This window comes from Pinus tabuliformis, chromosome 1_1, assembly GCF_031772625.1.
Source record: "Pinus tabuliformis cultivar Carrire ecotype Pingquan chromosome 1_1, CPIR1, whole genome shotgun sequence".
Lineage (NCBI taxonomy): Eukaryota > Viridiplantae > Streptophyta > Pinopsida > Pinales > Pinaceae > Pinus > Pinus tabuliformis.
In genome coordinates, this window is record NC_142297.1 from 46,347,010 (window position 1) to 46,353,871 (window position 6,862).

Here is a 6,862-nt window from a genome sequence, read left to right on the forward strand (position 1 = left end):
ATTTGAATGTATGACTCTTCTTACTTAAGAAATAAACCCAAGAAAACTTCGTACAGTCATCAATAAACAGTAGGAAATACACTGCACCTCCTAATGATTTTGTCTGCATGGGACCACAAAGGTCTGTGTGCACTAACTCCAGTATATCCCTCTGTTTCTTTTCTACTCTAACAGGGAATTGTTCTCTATGCATTTTTCCTAAAGTACAAGCATCGCAATCATTATGTACTTGCTTTAGCATATGAAGATCTCTTACCATTTCCTTCCTCTGTAGTAACAACAAATCATTGTAATTGATGTGGCCGAATCTCTAGTGCCAAAGCTCTTCTATAGTCAGGCTCGTTGCTGTCAATGCTCGAACTACTGCAGGGCTCATATCTAACTTGTACAACCCTCCTGTTCGGATTCCTGTAGCAATTGTCTTCATTCCATCTAGCACATCCTTAATGTAACAGTGAGATTTTAAAAATTCAACTTTCAAATCTTGATCTGTAATCATTGATACAGAAATCAAGTTCTTTGTTATTCTAGGCACATACATTACATTATAGATTTGTTTGATATTACCATCAAGTAGAATGACAGAAACCTTCCCACATCCTTTGATTTGATGACTTCTGTTATCACCTAGGTAAATCTGTGCGCCTTCGTTGATCTCTTTAAAATCCTCCAGCCAGTGCTTGTTCCTGGTCATGTGTGTTGATGTTGCTGAATCTACATACCAGATGTTTGCATCAACATTTTCATCATGATTTTTCATGAACAATCTCAAATTCTGCACCTGATCACCATTCGCGAGATGACCTGCATGTCTCTTTGGCTTCTGTTGTTCTTCATGATACTTCTTTTTTCTACATTCCCTGGCAATATGACCCAATTTTCCACAGTAAAAACATTTAGTTTCAGAGTAGTTTTTATTTGGGTGCATACCTTGGGTCAGATTTGGCTGTTTATGTGAACTTGCTCCGTTTTGCTATTGTGGACCTCCTTTCCCTTTGTAGAAGTTCTTCTTTGCCACCAATGCAAGATCGGCACTCTGGGGCTTAAGAGTCGATCTCCTCTCTTCTTCCTGCATCAGTATACCTGTTAGCTCTTCAAAATGTGGGATCTTTTCTCTGGCATTGATCTCAGTGATGAACATCTGATAATCATCTGTGACACCATTCATTGTAATGGTCACAAAATCTGTATCGTCTGTTGTATTACCAATATCTAATAATTTGTTTTTCAGATCCTTGATCCTTGCTACAAATGAAGCAATTGTTTCATTCTCCTCCATCTTCATGGACAAGATCTTACTCTTGTGGAATAAAAGACGATTTGAATTTCCGATCTCGTACAGTTCCTTTAGAATTCCCCAGATCTCGTTAGTTGACTTACCTTCTCTAATGTGCGATATAATGCAGTGTTTCACTGACATCTTTAACATTGTCCTTGCTCTGCTTTCTCGTTTCTCCCAATCTGGCACTATTGCGGATCCAGCCACAAGCCTCGGCTCATCCCCATTCACAATCGTCTAAGCACTTTGCGCTTCTAACAGAGTCTGCATCTTAAACTTCCAATTTGCATAATTGGAACCATCGAGCTTGTTATGCTCGTTCATGCATGCTTCAAAAATATTGTTCTTCATCTTGGCGATTTAGAAAAAAAATCGATAGGTAAAAGATGTTAAATTTACCCTAGATCTGTGACAGAGACAGATCACTGTTGTTCGATTTTGCAACACACGTGCAGATCACCGTGGCTTTCTTCTCAGCGTCCAACCAACCTCCTGTTGTCAGCTACAGTCTTGTTCTTGGCTTCCCCACTCAGCTTCTCTGACAGTTACAACCTTGTTCTTGGCTCCTTTTGCAATTTCGTTGATTTACACGATTGTCGCAAATATTTGCCCAGTACCCAAGACTAGTCGCAACCGTTGCAGAAATACACCAATTTTCCGAGACTACTTGCAGATATATGCTCAATTTCCAAGAATGTCATAGAAATACACCAGTTTTCAGAGACTAGTCGCAACTGTACACTGGAAAAATGCGACGATCGAAAAAATGAAAATTTTGAGAAGTGTAGTAGTGTATCGTCGCGACTATCCACTCAAAACCTGCGACGATTTCGGTTCAAAGAACCACCCACCAGCCAGCGTACAGGTTCCTGAGCCCTGACCCTCTGGTACCATGATAAAAATGGCAATGTTTGTATTAAAAAATAAAACTCACTGGTCAGCTCTATGAAAGAGAGTCTAAACTAGGAGAGTCTGGCGCTATAGAACGCTCTACATTGTTTATCATCATTACACATTAAATAGAAGACATGGTTTTAGGGAAGTTAGAACAACATCCTAAGAAATAGAAACTAATTCCTATCTTGAAGCTACGTGAACCAATTCTAAGATATTCTCCATTATCTTCAACAAAAACTCCTCCACAATTAAAGAATGAGAGGAAGCTAATCTTTGATGCTGTAGTCATAGAAGATAAGTGGAAGAGAGCACTGCCTTCATGTGTTTTGTTTGTGTAGAGATTATCATTGTAGGCGTAGGGAAGATTTCATCCCTAAGCAAAGAACAAGATGTTCAGTGCAAGCTTCTTACTCTCAGATCCAATAGAAAGTTATTAAAGAAGAAAAGACTGATCATCTATTAGCTTTACTTGTGGACGAATCATCCCGAACAAAGAAATCTGGACAGCCTCTTCCTCTGACCATTAGTTTTGTCGAAGGAAAGAAAAGATGTGGCCTTTTGAGGCTTGGATGTGAATGGTGTTTGCCTGTTAACTTGGATCTTCTGAAGGCAAATGAGCATTACGTGCATTGTATTGGAAGAAGCCATGTGGGTTATTCTCTATGTTTAATAGTAGCAATACGTACATGTCTTTCTATAACAATATGTGCCATTGCACATAAAGTTGGCCTACAAGTTTTTGATAGAGTTGCAGCCTGCACAAATGGATTGATGACTTCTTAGAGAATCACTGGATCTCCACAACATCAGGTTCTTGATGATGATGCACCACTAGTTGGCTCCTGTGAACATCCCGGACTGGATCAAGATCCGTCGAGTCAGGATGGACTGCCTCAAGAAAAACAACCTGTTGATGATTGTTGTTAGATTAACCAATCTTAACAAATCAACTCCGAATCTCGTTATCGCAATGAGACACGTGAGCGCACATATGAAAGGGATGTGAAAGCTATTTTTATGTTTTATGTGTGTTTTTTAGTGTTTTAATAAAACAAAATGGTAATTAAAACGAGAAATGGAAGTGGTATATACACATTAAATACAGGGATTTCAGGGTTACATAAACAAAAAAGAAAAAGATTAAGAGTTTAAATAAAACAAGAAGCTAATCAGAGATTAAGAATTTAAATAAAACAACAAGCTAATCAGAGCCTAAGCTTGAAGCCAAAGTTCTGTAGAGCATACGCTGGTATAAACAACACAACGAGCTAATCAAGATTAAGGCAGGAACCTTATATCTTGTAGAGCATAAGCTGATGCAAATAAATGAGAAAACTATTGAAAAAAAGATATGTTCAAAGTAGACAAAAGGAGATATGTAATGAATTAAAGGCTGATTTTATTAAAATGCGACAAAATACAACCAAAATCCTGGGAGACAAGCCTTTGCGAAGACCCTTGACCAGTCCAATCATAGACTACTACAATGTATAGCTATCATATACAACAGTCCAATCATAGATTACTACAATGTATAGCTATCGTATACAATAATCCGGGCCAGAGGTAAGAATGGCAACAAAATGAAATCCTTCTAACAAGTATGATGTGGGCAACTTGCTTTTCTGCAAACCAATTGCCGTTAGCATTGGCATTAACTTAGCCTAACATCCCTTTCAATGAAGTCACCTTAGTTTATTGCCCCTTGATAATATAGAGCTATTGATACCATCAGGATTAGCCTAATATAGAGCTATTGATACCATCAGGATTAGCCTCTAACTTTGTAAAGAGAGAAAAAAAATTGCAGAATGATAACAACCAAGGACTATAGCATAGCTCTGTCAACGGTTTTCTCCCTTCTTTTCTTCATAGGTTTCTCATCCTTTTAAAATAATTTGTAGTTTGGGCAGTTTTTCTTTAGACTTCAAATTAAATTAATGGAATTCCTAATCAAGAATGATTAGATAAACATGGGAAGAAACTACTAAAGGCCTATTAAAAGTTAATCAGAAGTAGACTCTAATTTCCTTTTCTATTACATATAGTTTAATGGTCAATCTTGTTTATAACTCTTTTTTTATTATTATTATTATAAATAAATCAAATTGTTGATCGTAACATATAATGTGAGCAAGGCTTTATCACACAATAAACAAAACAATCACCGCATATAAGATATAATTCACCATTAAATAATTTTCCATAAAATCCCAAAACTCCTTGTATCTCCTTTGCCCCTTGTTACTCCATGTGTTGGAATATAATCCTAACATCTACATTTATTTTTTTAGTCTAAGTATCTTTGACATAGCCATATGCACTAAAAATCATGTTCACACTTGGGTTTTGATAAACTAGATCGGTGGACCAACTTTCCCTTGTTTTTTGCCTTTAAAAACTTAATATTATGGCAATATTGGTCCAACCACTTTCCTAAACCATTTAGACATCTAAGTGCATGTTTACACCTAACCACACCTCATCCACTTGAGTTATTTGAGGATTGGCGCCCCACATAAAGATTCCCCCTTAAATTAAGGGATTTGGTTCCCCGGACCATTTTATCATGTTTTAAAGTTGTCTTCCTTAGGAAATGCACCCCTCCTCATGTTTTCCCCGTGGCTGATACTTGGCATAGGTTGTCTTGATTCGTTGTTGCTATTTTAGGCCTCTCTTTAGCTTTTCTTAGCATTTTCTAGTTTTTTATTAGTTTTGTCCTAGTTTTCTAGATTCGACAATTTCTATATAACCACCTCCCTTTGGGATTAGAGGTTTGGTTGCTCATGTATTACTATTGTTCATTAATTTAATACATTGATTTTATGGAGCAAATTCTTTCAATCCTCTCTTGAATATCACCAAATTATTTATGTTTAATTTAACTAGAATTCTAGATCTATCATAGTTTCTACAGGGATTCTACATGGTATCAAAGCTAGTTCGAATCTAGTAGATTGTACACGGTTTTATTTGCAGGTATAGATCATTAGGAGGCACAACAAGCAGTAACGGATCATCTCTCTTGGCCCACAAAACTCGTTTTAAATCCTTTCAATTATTTCGAATGGAAGACAGAGATCACTCTACTCCTTCGAAGCAAAGGGCTTTACAGGGTAATAATGGGAACGGAGACTGAACCGACTTTTGCAGCGGAGAAGATCAAGTATTTTAATAAATTAGATGAAGCAATTACGCTGATATGCTTATCAATTTCCAAAGAACTCCTCTTTCATGTCAGCGAAGCTACTACCAATGCAGTCTGGACCACCTTGGAAGGACTATTCGGCAAGTAGGATGAAATGAGAGTCCATCAACTGGAGAATGAACTCATATCCCTCAATCCAACTCATTTCAGCAACCTGCAAGAATAATTCACTAAGTTTAAATCCCTCCTCACTGAACTTGATGCATGTGGAGTCAAGAAAGAGGAAGATCAACTCATCCTTTTGATTCTCTCAAACTTAGGCCCTGAATATTTCGTATTTGTATCATCTTTTCAAGCATCTAAATTGACTTAGGAAAAATGGAAAATTCCTCCACTGAATGACTCATTTGCAGCATTGACTCAAGAGCAAGCTAAGTTAGTCCAAATGGGTGCCATCAAGCATTCAAAGAACCAAGCACTTGCGGCTATTGATGCTCCAAAGAGTAGTGGAAGAGACAAGCAAAAAGGGAAGGGTAAATTTAATAAATCGTATAAGGAGAGACCTGTACAATCTTCAGAGAGCTCTTCTTTGCCTAAGGGTAAGAAGCAGGGAAAATTTTAAGAACCCCCCCTAAATTTATAAATATAATAAATGCGGGAATCTGCATGGTATATAGGAAAAATGGAAGGCGATTTTATCAATAATATAATATGTATATATAATTTTTTGGCGAATCCCTCACCAGGCATGGCGAATATTTACTCTATTATAAATTCTTGTAAGATCTTGGAGAGTCTTTCACTAAATAATAAAACTTTGTAAAGTCCTAGTGAATGTTAGCATAGGCTACATGCTGGTTTAATTCCCCCATTTAAATAGGCTACATTCCAGGTGAATACCATGGGTCAATACCATGTGCCATTTTGGTGAATACCATGGGTCAATACCATGTGCCATTTTTATTTTTATTAATTCTAATATTAGGGTTAATAATGGTTTTCTGCATGGTATTAATAACAATCTAGTCCATGGTATTTGTCCCATAGTATTTTGGCCATAGGTTTCACCTAAATATAACCCATTTTTTGAGTGTTCGTAAATATAAAGTGACTTATGGAGTAAATATAAAAAAATGTTTTATTTGTTTACCATACCTCTCGTTTATTTATATTTTTATTAATTTACCATACCTCTTTTACAAATATGGTATTTGGCCCATAGGATTCACTTAAATAAAACCTCTTTCTTGAGCCTTCATAAATAGAACAAGGGTTATGGACTAAATATAAAAAGAGGTTTTATTTATTTACGATACGTCTAGTTTATTTATATTTTTATTTATTTACTATACCTCCACTTTACTTATATTTTTATTTGTTTACACCCTTACATGTATATAAGGTGACTTATGGAGTAAATATAAAAAATGTTTTATTTATTTACCATACCTCTAATTTATTTATATTTTTATTAATTTACCATACCTCTTTTATAAATATGGTATTTGGCCCATAGGATTCACTTAAATAAAACCTAT